Source organism: Ovis aries, chromosome 3 (assembly GCF_016772045.2).
Source record: "Ovis aries strain OAR_USU_Benz2616 breed Rambouillet chromosome 3, ARS-UI_Ramb_v3.0, whole genome shotgun sequence".
Classification (NCBI taxonomy): Eukaryota; Metazoa; Chordata; class Mammalia; order Artiodactyla; family Bovidae; genus Ovis; species Ovis aries.
The window spans coordinates 136,480,071-136,493,928 of record NC_056056.1 but is presented as its reverse complement, the minus strand read 5'-3'; the positions used below and the strand labels follow the sequence as shown (position 1 = coordinate 136,493,928).

The following is a 13,858-nucleotide window of genomic DNA, read 5'->3' as shown; positions in this document are numbered from 1 at the left end:
TGGCGTTGCGAGCCCAGAAGGCTTATAGATGTTGATACCCTTTGTCTCTCCTCCCCAGATCCTTTCTGTTCCCTGTTCACAGCATCACCCAACAACAAAAGCAGCCGCTGAGGGTGGGGAGGGAAGGGGCTCCAGCAGACTCAATGGGTTTATTTATAGGGCCACAAGCCAGGGGCTCTGCAGCCAAGATGCCTAGCCCCACTCCCAAAAGTCCAGCAGGCCCATCCTGGCCGGGCCAAGGGAACTGGAAAAAGCCTCAGGCCAGATGGTTTGGCTTATAGTCCCAACAGTGCAATTTATTTGCTGTGTGACTTTAGGCAGATCGCTCCATTTCTCAAGGATTAGTTCTTTCATGCCAAGTGGAGGTTGTTCTAGAACAGTGGTTCTCAAAGTGAGGTCCAGGGATCCTGAGGCCCTTTCAAGGAATACACAGGGTCAAAACTGTTTTCACAATATCACTAAGACATGATTTGCCTTTTTAACTCTCTTTGTCTCATGAGTAGGCAGTGACATTTTCCAGAGAGTACAAGATAACTGATAGCATGACAGACTGAATTCAGAAGCAGATATGAGAATCCAGCTGCCTCCAATTAAGTCAGACACGACAGATTTACAAAAATGAAGAACAATGTCATTCTTTTCACTATTTTTTATTTTGGAAAATAAATAATTATTTCTCATAAAATATTAACATGGGTTATTGTTACCTTAAAATGAATTAAATATTCAAAACTCTCAGTTCGAATTTATATGACAGTGAATGTCAGTAGGTACAATCCATGTGAACCAAAGCTCTTTGGGGGGTCTTCAGTTTTTAAGAGTGCAGAGAGGTCCTTAGACTCAATAGTTTGAAAAGAATCACTTTTCTTAGAACAATGTTATCTGGGAGAACTTTTCGTGATGATAAAAATGTTAATTCTGTGCTGTTTAATAAACATGGTAGCCACCAGCCACATATGGCTACTGAGCATTTGACATGTGGCTGGTCCAATGAAGGAACGGAATTTTAAATTTAAAAAGCCATATGCAGCTGGTGGCGACTATACTGGACAGAGAAGGTAGAAGATCCCTGGGTCTCTTGACTTTAGCATTCAAGGTCAATGCTTCTTTCCAGTCCAGAGGCTACCAGTAAGGAAGGACAGGCCTGGATACTCCTGTCCCCAGGCTTTAGCTCACATTATTTCTCACCCTCTCTTCACTAAAGGAAGGCCATCTAAGCCAGATGGGCAGTCTTGCTAGCCCTCTTACCGAGGCTGAGTTGCTCTCTCATTCTCTGTAACAACTACTTCACACCTTCGCCAATCACCTCATCTGCCTTCACAACTTCTCAGGTACTTTCATCTTTAAAGTGATTTCCCCTTGACATTTTTCCAGACACTGCCCTCTTTTGCCTTTCACAGCCAAGCTTCTTAAAAAAAAAAAAAAAAAGCCATCCTTCCTTCTCATTCTTTCCTCAACCTGGTCCAACTTCAGTAACTGCCACAAGGCTAAATCCTACAGCATCTCCAGTCTCCACTGCTTTTTCAGGTGCTTCTCTGGTGGGTACTTCCTGCTGGACTGTTTTTTAAAGCTTAGAGACATAGTTCAACTCACACACAACTCACAATTCAGGGGTTTGTACCATATTCACAGATATATATATAGATCATGACCACAGTCAATTTGAGAACATTTTCATTACCCCTTAGTTACCATCCCCTCATGCCCAAACCTAAGAAACCACTAACCTATTTTCTGTCTCTACAGCTTCCCCGTTCTGGACATTTCGTATGAAGGGAATCATATAACAGGTGGACTATTATGACCGGCTTCTTGCCTTCTGCATGTTTTCAAGGTTCATCCCTGTTGAAGCATGTATCAGTACTACATTCCTCTTCATGGCCAAATAATATTCCACGGTATGACTATGCCACAATTTATCTATTCAGCCACTAATGGACATTTGAGCTGTTTCCACTGTTTGGCTATTATGCACAAAGCTGCTCTAAGCACTGCTGTGATAGTTTCACATGGATGAAAGCTTTCATGGGTATACACCTAGGAGTGGGACTGCTGAGTCATACAGTGACTTTAAGTTTAAATTTTTGAAGAACTGCCAGCCTGTTTCCCAAAGTGGATGCATCATTTTAGAGTCCCATCAACAGTGTGATGGGACATGCAATTTCTCCATGTCCTCACCACTCGTTATTGTCTGATTTCCTAATTCTAAGTCACCTTAGTAAATGTGAAATGATATCTCATTATGGTTTTGATTTCTGTTTCTTTGATTGATGATGTTGAGCATCTTTTCAAGGGCTTATTGGCCACTTGCATGTCTTCCATGGAGAAAAGCCTATTCAGACCCTTTGTCTGTTGTTTAATTGCGGTATGTGTCCTTTTTGCCATCGAGTTGTCAGAATTCTTTATATATTCCGAACACAGGCCCCTTATCAGATATATGATTTGCAAATATTTTCTCCTATTCTGTGGTTGTCTTTTCACTGCCTTGATGGTAACCACTTCCTCCTGGACAACTGTTCCCTCATCTACCACATTTCTCTCTTTGCAGCCATCTTCCACCTCCTCTTCTGTTATTTATTTGTGAGAATATGCGTGTATACTTTGTTAACATTTTCCTGATGGCTGAGAGGTAAAGAATCTGCCTGCCAATGCAGGAGATGTGGGTTTGATCCCTGGGTCAGGAAGATCCCCTGGAAGAGGGAATGGCAACCCACTCTAGTCCTCTTGCCTGGAAAATCCCATGGACGGAGGAGTCTGGCAGGCTACAGTCCATGGGGTCACAAAGAGTCAGACACAACTTGGTGACTGAGCACATGTGTACACTTTAAAAAAAAGGAAAGGGAGTTCCCCTGGTGGCTCCGTGGTAAGGAAGCTCCCTGCCGATGCAGAAGACACAGGTTCAATCCTAGGTCTGGGAAGGTCCCACATGCCTTGGAGGAACTAAGTCTGTGCACCACAACTACTGAGCAGGTGCTTTAGAGCCTGTGAACCACAACTACTGAAGACCACGAGCCCTAGAACTGTGCTCTGCAACAAGAGAAGCCCCTGCAGTAAGGAGCCCGAGCCAGCCACGAAGAGCAGACCCGCTCGCAGCAACTAGAGAAAGCCAGAGCAAAGCAATGAAGACCCACCGTAGCCAAAAACGAATGTGTGTGCTATGCCTCTCCAGTTGTGTCAGACTCTTGGCAACCTTACAGACTGTAGCCCACCAGGCTCCTCTGTCCACAGGGATTCTCCAGGCAAGAAACTAGAGTGGGCTGCCATGCCCTCCTCCAAAGGATCTTCTTGACCCAGGGATCGAACTCGAGTCTATTAAGCCTCCTACACTGGCAGGCAGGTTAGTTACCATTAGCACCACCTAGGAAGCCCTAAAGAAATAAATAAGACTTAAAAACAAAACGAAACAGACTTTATTGGATCTTATGAGTTTCTCCATTGATGTCCTTTCCACTGGTATTCTATCCCAAGACCCAGTACCAGATCCCACGTTGTGGTTAATCACCATGACTCCTTAGTCTATGATAGAAGACAGTTCCTCAGTCTTTGTCTTTTATTACCGTCACACTTTGGAAGGAAACTGTATTTTGGAGAATATTCCTTAATATGAGTTGGTTTGATGTTTTCTCCAATGAGATTGGGGTTATGGATTCTAGGAAACAATATTACAGAGGTGATGTGACCTTTGCAGCACATGCTATCAGGGGGTATGTATACATGATGCTGAGAGGTCTTCTTACTAACGATGTTAAACTTTGATCACTTGGTTAGGTGGCATCTATCAGTGGGCTTTGCATCATAACAAGACTATTTTTCTTTTGTAATTAATGAACATTTAGGTGGGGGCAACCCTTTGTGACCATGCAAAATCCTATTTCTGCTTAAACTTTCACCCACTAATTTTAGGATTCATCAGTGGAACTCGCCTGCAGCAATTACTATTGTGCTCTAAAGATAATTTTTGATTTCTCTCATTCCTTGTAATTTATTAATTAGAAGTTTTCTGTAAGGAAAAGCTGTCTCTTCACTCCCATTTATTTACTTAATTACATATTTGTATCATATGGACTCACAGTATGCATTATTTTATTCTTTGGATTATAATCTTAATATTATCATTACCACTTACTTTTAGTGCTTAAATGCCAGCTTTGGCCATTCTTTCAGGTTGGTTCCTGTGTCCTTTCATTATGCTTTCATTAAAAAAAAAAAAACTGGGCCTTTCCTGAAGGTCCACTGGTTAAGAATCTGCCTTCCAATGCACGGGATGCAGGTTTGATCCCTGGTCACCATAAGCCTGCGCACCATAACTACTGAGGCCATGCGGCACAACTAGTGAAGCTTGCAGTCCACAACAAAGAGCCCTCATAGCCCCCAAAGACATTATTTTTAACATTTGCTTACTTTCTGGTACAGAAGATGTCCCAGGCTTATCTTGCATTTTCCCTGCCACAATCTCTTTTTCTAGCAGAGCAATCTTCTTTCTAAAACTGTAAATCTGATTGTGTCCCTTTCACGTCAAATCTTCCCATGACCTCCTAGCTTTGGGGACAGATGAAAGCACTCAAAGCGGCCCTGGAAGCCCTGACCTGGACTGGCCCCAGAGCAACATTCTTCTGAAAAGCTGTCCTGGGCTGACGAGGCCCCCACTGATCTCTCATCTTCAAGTGCCTCCTGCAGGATCAGTATTTCAAACTGCAATGCATCCTGTTCTCCAGTACTCCTCTGTGAAGGGGCAACTTCCATGCTGTAAGAAGGGGAGCTCCTTGAGGAGGGACCCTGCTTACACTGAAACTTCTGTACTCCCCACCACTTCCTGCCACCGAGGCCCTGAATTTGGTGATCTCCTTTCAAGACCAGAAAGAAGGGACAGGTGAGGATTCATCATGTTTCCTTAAAGATCTCCAGTGACCCTGCCCCCGCCCCACCCCCCCACCCCCCAGCCAAGTGCTTCTGAAAGTCCCATATGACAAAACACATGGCAAAGTGAGAGAGGACATTTTCAGATTTGCCCCAGACACTGATATGATCTCTGCCAAGCTCTCAACCTTTGCCCAGGTCTCAGCGATGCCCTCTGAAAAAGGGACTCATATATCCATTCTGCAGATTAGGAGGTACAATGCTGGATACTGGGGGGCAATTTAGAGATGGGTCCCCTCTTCTCAGACTTCCTGGAGCTTTCAGACTAGTCGGGGATATAAGCCATGCAGGTAGATAGCTGTACTATGAAGGAGGTTCCATAAGAGAAGTCTTTGGAGAACTTTAAGAGAAATATTAGGTTGGAGCTGGAACAGTTTTTCAGAATTGGAGGCATCTAGTGAACTTTATAAATAGACAGGGTTTAGGTACAAGAAAAAGGGAAGGGGGTCATTCCAGGCAGCAGGAGGCAGAAATCTCTGGGTGTGCATGGAAACAGTGACTCAGTGCAGCTGGACTGAAGGGCGTTTGAAGGTGAGTGTTTCCTGCTCCCCTGGTCCATGCTAGTTACTAACTCCTCTCCTATCCCCTGACGGAATAGGATAGTCAGCATCTTTTCAACAACCTGGATGTAACCAGAGGCATATGCTAGGTCCCCCAGGAGGAACCAAGGCAGAGAGGCTCCTGGAGATGACAGAAGAGCTGACAACTGGAACTTCGGTGATCTGCTCTCAGACCTGAGAAAAAAAGGGCCTGGAAGGCCACACAGCCTGTTGGTGCTTAGGCTGCACAGCAGGCCCTGAAGAGACAGGCATATACTCTGCTAGCCTCAATACCCGGCCCCTAGTGCTCACACCCCCAAGCCCCATATCCTAGCTTCTTTCTTCAAAGCGAACAGCCTCCGGCCAGTCAAGTGCCTTCCACACCCAGGCAGCTTTAGTGTCGACTCAGTGGGTGCCATCTGGCCAGGGCCCATGGGTGACCTCCTAAGCTGCCAGCTCAGCTCAGGGAGAAGTAGCTCTGCTCACCCACAGGCCCCGCTCATCCATGCCCATAAATATAAGCCAGGCTTCCTGGATTCTGATCTGGCTCAGGCATACTGCATGCCCCTAGGTGAAGCCTAGAACCACCCCGACTCAGTTTTCTTATCTGTAAAATGGGGTGAACTCTGACTCCTCTCTTCCCACAGGGCACAGAAGAGAAGGATGAGGTCACGCCTGGAAATGGACTGCAGCTGAGAGGTCCCCTTGTGTGAGGTGGGGATATGTGTGGGTGAGGAGCTTGGCAAGACCGTTAGGGAGAAACCCTTGGCTTTGATGCTGCCCTCCTCCTATGGGCCCCGTGGGCTTCCCAGGAAAGTGAGGAGGGTAGAGAGGAAGGGACAGCAAAGCCAAGAGCTTGAGCTTCCTTCTAGCCCCGGGGACAGGAAGTGAGGTGCCGTCTGCAGAGGAAGTGAGAGGCAAACACCCCCCAACTTCCCCTCAGCCTGAAGTGGAAAGGAAGGCTCTAGCTTCAGGAGCTCACAGCCCCAGAGCTGGGGAAACTGAAGGTGATGGGGTGGAGGGGGCAGGCAGGAGGCATTTTTGACACCATCTGCCAAGAAAAGATAGTCTCTTGTCTGAGACACAGTAAAACTTAAGGGGTCCCAGACAGTCCACAGATTGGGGGAGTGGGGAGAGGAGCACAACCGAAGTCAAGTTGAAACACCCAGCTTTCCAGGTCACATGGGACCATTTCTGCAGCGTTGGTCCCAGACCCCTGCCCCAGCTCTGTGCTATGCCACGTGCCTGCCCCCAATACACACACATCCCACCGCACACCAAGGCGGATTGGGCCTCTATCTGGTCTGACAATACTTGTCCTTTCTTTGCAGCCTCCATCACAGCTTTAATTCTGTAACTGCTTAATTTTTGATTAACGTGGACTTCTGGGATCCCCACTGTACCCCTGGAGTCTGGCATCACACTGAACACCTAGTAAGAGCTGCCTGGAGCTTGAGTATTCCTGAGAGGCTGGTTTTGGCATCTGAATGAAGCCTGGTATACAAAGGTAAATGAACCCTGCTCCTGGCCTGGGGCTGACTGGGGGACCCTGAGGTGGGTGCTAACGGACAGAAATCAGAGACCCAGTATGGTGGCAGAAGAAAATGCTCTACAAACAAATATTGCCAACAGGTAACAGATGAAAAGAGTACACACTACATGCTATCTTCGGGTAAAGGGGGAGAAAAGGATATTCGTATTTGGTTTTCTATTAAAAGATGGGGGATATGTAAGAAATTAATGGGACTTCCCTGGTGGTCCAGTGGTTAAGAATCTGCCTGCCAAGGCAGGGGACACAGGTTCGATTTCTGGCCCAGAAAACTAATATCCCACATGCTGTGGGGCAACGAAGCCGTGCGCCACGACTACTGAATCCACGTGCTGCAACCACTGAAGCCCGCAAGCTCCAGAGCCTACTAGTCACAACAAGAGAAACCGCTGCAACTAGAGAGAAGCCCTCGCAGCAACAAAAGCCCAGAACAACCAAAAAGAAACAGAGAAATTAAGAAGTGATCATCTATGGGGGGAGATGACACAGTGGTAAAGAATCCGCCTGCCAGTGCAGGAGACTCAAGAGACCCAGGTTTGACCCCTGGGTCAGGAAGATCTCCTGGAGAAGGAAATGGCAACCCACTCCAGTATTCTTGCCTGGAGAATTACAAGGACAGAGGAGTCTGGTGAGCTACAGTCCACGGGGTTACAAAGAGTTGGATGTGACTGAGCACGCACACCACCACATGGAGGAAGAAGAGGGTGGAGGTCGGAGCGAGATTTCTCAATATATGCCTTTTTGTATCATTTTGATTTTTGGACTTTGTAAAAAAAAAAAAATCTAGTGAAAAAAAGAATATAAACTTTGAAAAACTGTTAGAAGGAATAAACACTTGACCATGTGATTTCTTTTTTTTTTTTTTAACCATGGGATTTCTAATGCCCCTCCCAGGTAGGGCCACCTATTCTCTTCTCATGTTAGGAAGTAAGGACGAGGCCCCAGGGACGAGGGAGGGGTGAAGAGGTCTCCACAGGGGAGTGTGGGGTCTGGCCAAGGCACACCAGTTTCTTCTCTCCCCTTTCTTCCCAGCAGTGTCTCCCCAAGTTTGGGGAGAGGCCCTCCCAGCCGTCGGCTGTGGTATGCCTTGGTAGCAACAAACTATTCGGAAGTTAAATTAGGGCCACTTCCGCCTAGCTAAGAGCTGGGTTCATTCTCACTCCTGAGAAAGGGGTAAGGTTGGCCAAGGGCAGAGGTAGGAGTTTGGGCAAGGGGAATGTTTGGGGCAGGTGGGGGTAAAGTGGGGTAAAGGGCTGCTGAAAGTGCCTGGGGCTTCCGAGGGCAAGTTCTGGGGGTGTCTCAACAGATCCTCACACAAAAGGGCCAATTACAGCCCCCACATCAAGCCAGCTAGGGATGAAATGAATCAGCCCCTGGGAACTGCGGCTGCTGAGGACTCCAGCGCCACACCCCAGGAGTTACAGGGCCCCTCACATTCTCCTCTAGGAAAGACCTCACCACTCTCTTACCCAGAGGGTCTGCAGGGAGGGACCACTTCACGCCCTGCATTAGAGTAAGAACTGCAGACCAGCACCCCAAGCGGTACTCAGCCTTTCAGGCAACAGCATGAGCAGCAAGCACAATGGGTTGTTTCTCCTTTCAAAATACCTATACTTAAAAAAAAAATTAGCTTAGTGAGTCTTGGAGAACTCCCAGAGCTTATGGACCAGCGTAAGGTTCAGGGAGCTGTGCCTACTGGGCTCTTCTCAGCAGCTGCTGGATTTTTAGAAATCAGGACTAACAGCAATGATAATTCACCTTAATAACAAGCTGGCCTCCCTGGGCCTCTTTCATCTGTGTAACTCGCAGAGAAGCGAAGATGGTAATTATCAAGCAGGTGCCACACCCCAAAGATGATGTCTTATTAATCCATCAGCAACAGACTGGGAAACTGAGGCCCAGGGAGAAAGATTTCTCTCACAGAGAGCTGAGGATATAGGATGCCGAGGGCCACTGTGCAGTAAAGAACCAGAGGTGCCCGCCCTGTACCTGCTGTGTTTTGGGACGGTGCTGAAGACAAGGGTGCTTCTTTCAGAGGCGGCCAGACTTGAGTTGGGGGGGAAGGTGAGGAAGACTCCAAATATGTCCCAAGCCCCCTCCCCAGACTACAGCAGAGCCTGGTGGTAGCCTTGGCCGGGAGTCTGGGGTTTTGATCTTGAGTCAGAACACATTACTCTCCAAAGCATCATCTCTGCAATGTACACAGCCACTGTGGGGTAAGTGAGGGCTCAGCTCTCCAAACAGCACTATATCACAGGTCCAGTCCATGAAGTGGGAGCAGGGGGCACCTGGCAGCCGACTGGCTAAATCAGATCAAAATCATCTCAAGTGTGGAGATTGCTTCTTTGGGATCCAAGCCCATCTCTGCAGCCCCCACACACCTTTGGCACTGATCTTAAAAATGAGATTTTTCCTACAGCAAAGCCTGCTTAGTTGGTCACTGCTTCAGAAATCCACAAGGAGGCTCAGCTGGTCTGTACCTCGAGGAGAGTGGGCAGAGAATCAGAGAAGACCAAAGGTATTTTCCCATTGTAGCCACGGAGGGAAACAGCAGACACTGGAATGTGCATGGAAATGGAAAGGTGAGGCTCTGAGGACTTCCCTGGGGGTCCAGTAGTTTAGACTTTGCCTTCCAGTGTAGGGGGGTGTGGGTTCGAACCAGGGAGCTAAGATTCCACATGGGCCAAAAAACCAGAACATAAATAGAAAAAGCGATGGCGCAACAAATTCAATAAAGACTTTAAAAATGGTCCATATAAAAAAAAATCTTAACAACAACAACAAAAAGATGGAGGGCATTGCAGCTTACTACGTGCTTGGTACCATGAGAGATGCTGGGAACAGACAGAATCTCAGCTCTGGGGAACCATAAGTGTCAAACCAGGTAGCAACCAATGAAAGACCTTGTCTTCCAACCCTCCAGGGCAGAGCCTGGGGAAAAATATTAAGGGTGCTACTCTAAAGAATTTGAAGTTGTTTTTCTTCAGCATGTTAACAGAGCTGACCAGAGCCCAAGGGGAACCTTAGATAAAACTCTGACCCACTAAGGGCTTAGGTCTCCACAATCTCAGGTTCAAGAACTGCCCTCTCTGCTTTAAATCTGGCCCGGCCCCTTCATGCACAAGAAATTTAAGGCAAATGGTACAAAGTAAAACAGCAGACCAGAGTCAGGAGCCCTGCTTCTGACACTCGCCACTGTATGAATCACTTCCCCCTCTAGATTTAACTGCACCTCCCTCTTTTTTTTTTTCTTTTCAGTTTCCCCATTTTTAACACGAGGGCGTTGGACTAGACTGTCTCTAGGATTCCTTCCAGCCTGTGACTCTATGTTGTTTTGATGCTGTGGCAGATCCCAGATTGATTTACATAAATTTGCATGTTCAATCAGAAATCCTAAACTCCCAAGTATAGAAAATCCAATCAGTCCATTAGTGCAGCCAGACTGAGGGCTGAAGGAGCCTGCCAGGTTTGGGAGAGGACTGTCAAAGCAGACAGTGTAGTAGTGGTGAATCAGGGGAGGAGCCAGGGAGGCAGGGGCAGAAGCTGCATTTGTTCTGAGAGATGTGCTTCTGGTGACCCAAGGCTGAGGGGGCCAGGGACCCCTCTTCGGCTGTGAGGCAAGAGTACTTTCTCCTGCTTCTAACGGGGCCTCTGGCTGGCCAGCCTCAGAGCCACACCCCAAGAGGAAACAGCAGCCTCTGCCTAGCAACAGCCGCATCCTTCACTCTGACAGGGACTCCACCATTAGCTACTTTCTGGGAAACTGACCTTCCTGGGAGCTTCCATTCTGCATCCCAGGGGCTCCTAGCAGTGAGGAAGGCTTCCTCAGGGGGGTCTAACCTCAACACCCTCTGCTGTAGCTTCCCTCCCATGGGCAGCAAGGCCGGGGGAAGAGGGCTCCTGGGGAGCAGGCAGAGGGAAGAGCAGTGCAGGAGAATGTGCTCCACGCGCCGCTGGCCCCATGGCCTCTCTGCCCACCACATCTCCTCTGCTATCCCCCTCAGCACCCGGAGACCAAAGGCTGAAAACAAACCAGGAGAACGTGAAGGCCTTTGGCTCTTGAGCTAGAGAGCAAGTCCCAACCTGGAGAGCCTGACTCCTGAGCAAGCTCTAGCCCGAGGAGGGAAGGAGTCCAGGCAAGGTGGGGTTGGGGCAGCCTCTCTCTGCTGCTGCTGGGCTGGTGTGGCAGGGTCTGGGAGGGTGGCTGGGAGCTGGGGGTGGTGATTACAGAGGTGTAGTGAGTGGGGCCAGGCTAGGCAACAGCAGTGGGGCTCTCCTTGCCCTCTTCCCATAAGAGAGTGGAAGAGTGTGCTGTAGTCCCTGGCCCGGATCCTAAAACAAGTCCCAACAGCTGAGATGCAAACTGTCTCCTGGGAATCTGCTTACCCTGCTGGCCCTTGGCTGCCTTCTCCTTTCTCAACCCCTCCCCAAAGGCCCAGCTCAATGACTGGCCTGCCAGGTATCTCACCAGAGGCCTTGATGGGTGGGCCAAATCCTAGCCAGCAAGAGTTCATACTCCAAGGAACCAGGGGTGAGCAGGGCAGTGGCTATTCCTAGGCAGGATAAGGGAGTCTGCACCCCTCCAACCCAAGGTTCTAATCCTAAGCAATTTATCTCTCCAAACTTAGCTACCCTGCTGGAGGACCTTTCTCCCCTCCAATTTCACTCATCAGTGAAACCACACAATGTCAAAACATGGAAAGGAATGGTAGAGCTTTCTAGTCCAACTGCTGGATTTCACATATGGGAAAGGAACACCAGAGAGGCAAACCACTTTGGTTAAGGTCACACAGCAACCTACAAAGGGCAGGGACCAGAGCTTCTGACTCCCAGTTCACAGTGATAGCAGTTTGATCCTCACACACTTTGGTTTCCATTTGCCTGTTGTAGAAGGGCCTTCTTCCCTGCAGCCCAGGCCATCTCCCCCTTCAGGTTCTCACCATCCTCCAAAGGCCTGACCTGGAGAGAAGCTGGAGGGCTCATACCACCTCATGCACAGACCACAGACTGAAAACAAAGTTGAACTACATAGGAATATCTCCCCAAACAGGGATGCAAGTGTTTCTCTGAGGTAAGAAACCAAAAACCCCAGGTTGTTTTCAGAAGGACAGGGACCCAATATGAGAAGTGAATTGTGTTATCTCCTTTCTTGAAAGACAAGGAGTCTCCCAGTCATCTGGCATGTCTTGCAAGAGAGGGTCTGCAACAGGGCAACTGGGTTAGGTTCATTTCCCCCAAAGTACCGTCCACCGCGTGCAATCGGGGAGACCTGGGTTGGGGAGATCCCCTGGAGAAGAGCATGGCAACCCACTCCAGTATTCTTGCCTGGGGAGTGCCCAGGGACAGAGGAGCCTGGCGGGCTGCAGCCCATGGGGTCGAAAAGAATCGGACATCACTGACCTACGGAGCACACACACTGTCCACTGAGTCGTCAGACTCTGACCCTTCGCTACCCCTCCTCTAGGACCACACGTGTTCCAGGCATCTGTTTCCACTGCTATCCCGGGCGGACAATTGTGCTTAAGCAGGACCCGTGGGGGGAGGGAGAGCAGTGGTAAGAAGGGAATAGAAGCTCTGCCTTTACAGCCAGGCAAAGCAGCAGCCTAAGACCCCTGGCTTCTCAGGAAGGCCGGCGTTTAAGAAGTAGCAGCTGGATAGGCTAGTGGATAGCGCTGAGACACCTGGAAAACTAGGCCTGTGGGAGATAAGGGTCCTCCGTGCCCTTGGGGCAGCGCCAGGGCCGGAGAGACCGCGGGGCCTCGGGCCCAGGATCAGGAGACCGAGACTGGGGTTCAGACAGTCGCTCTTCTAGTCAGTCTAGGCCAGGGGAGTGTCGGGCACAGATAAATTCTCTGCATTCTTCTGGCACCGCAGCCAGGACCCAGAGAGCCTTTCCTGCAGGCGCTGCCCTGGCTCCACTCCCTGCCCAGCCCTTCTCCCTTCCTCAGCCTCTTTAGTGTTCAGCCTGCCCAGCTCCCTTTCTCCTTTCCGCAGCCCCTCAAAGCCACCGAAGAGTCGTTCCCGGAGACCCCGAGCTCTCCGCCTCTCCCCACCTCCCCCACGCCCCACCGCCCCAGGCCACTGGGACTGCAAGGAGTGAGAAGAGGAGCCCGAGGCTCCTCTCCGCGCCTGCGCTTTGGGGAGTCTCCCCCCAGGAACAACCTGGCACCGCTAAGCGGCACCCGGGCGGTGGGATGCTGGTGGGGTGGGGTGCGCAGCTGGGGCAAGGTCAGAGCTTTTAAAGGGGGAGGGAGACCGGCCCCCCGGAACATCCCCCTCTCTGCAAAGTTTCCCTTCCGGGGCCACGGAGTGTGCGCGAGGATGGCGCGGGGGGCGGGAGGGCGTGGGGTGGGGGTGGACAGAGTCGCGGCTGGTCCCCCCGGGGTGAGTGCGGCGAGCGAGAGGGGACGGCAGCGAGGTCCGGCAGGAAGCTGCGCCGCCCTCTCCGACCCAAGGCTGCCACGAGAGTCTTACCCTCCATACCTCCCACCCTCGGCCCGGGGCTTACAGACCCTTCACTCGCCGCCCTTTAAATTGCAGGTGGGCCCAGAACTCACCAAAATCAGGTGCTGAGCTGGGCCAGGGCAGGCCTGATCCGCCGGGTCCATGGCCGCGGCTCTGGGGCGGGGGGCAGAGAAAAGGGGGGGTGCTGGGGCCGCCTCTTGATGTCAAGGCTTTAAAGGGGCCAGTGAACCCCGCCCCTCGCTCAGACCCCGCCTCCCCCTCCCGCGTAGCCAATCCACGTTTACCCTGGATGCGCGCCCCTCCCAGCCCCCCTCCCAGCCCCCTCCAGATGTTCCCAGGACAAGAGCTAAGTCCGCCCGGCTAGAGCGCGCTGCTTCCGCCCTGGAGG

General features: G+C 50.2%; 1 protein-coding gene and 1 long non-coding RNA gene across 4 annotated transcripts in view; one reads left to right on the top strand and one right to left on the bottom strand.

The window, feature by feature from the left end:
* The window catches only part of NCKAP5L (NCK associated protein 5 like), a 33,991-nt gene extending 20,287 nt beyond the window's left edge, over positions 1-13,704 (bottom strand). For all 3 annotated transcript variants that reach the window (XM_027967356.3, XM_027967358.3, XM_027967357.3), the window contains exon 1: positions 13,563-13,704. The gene's annotated coding sequence lies outside the window, so the exon portion shown is untranslated. The remainder of the gene's footprint in view (positions 1-13,562) is intronic.
* LOC121819114 (uncharacterized) lies at positions 6,401-10,021 on the top strand. The gene is made up of 2 exons (XR_006059315.2): positions 6,401-6,463; positions 6,788-10,021. It is a non-coding gene; the product is annotated as an uncharacterized LOC121819114 (long non-coding RNA).
* Positions 13,705-13,858: the final 154 nt, after the last annotated feature.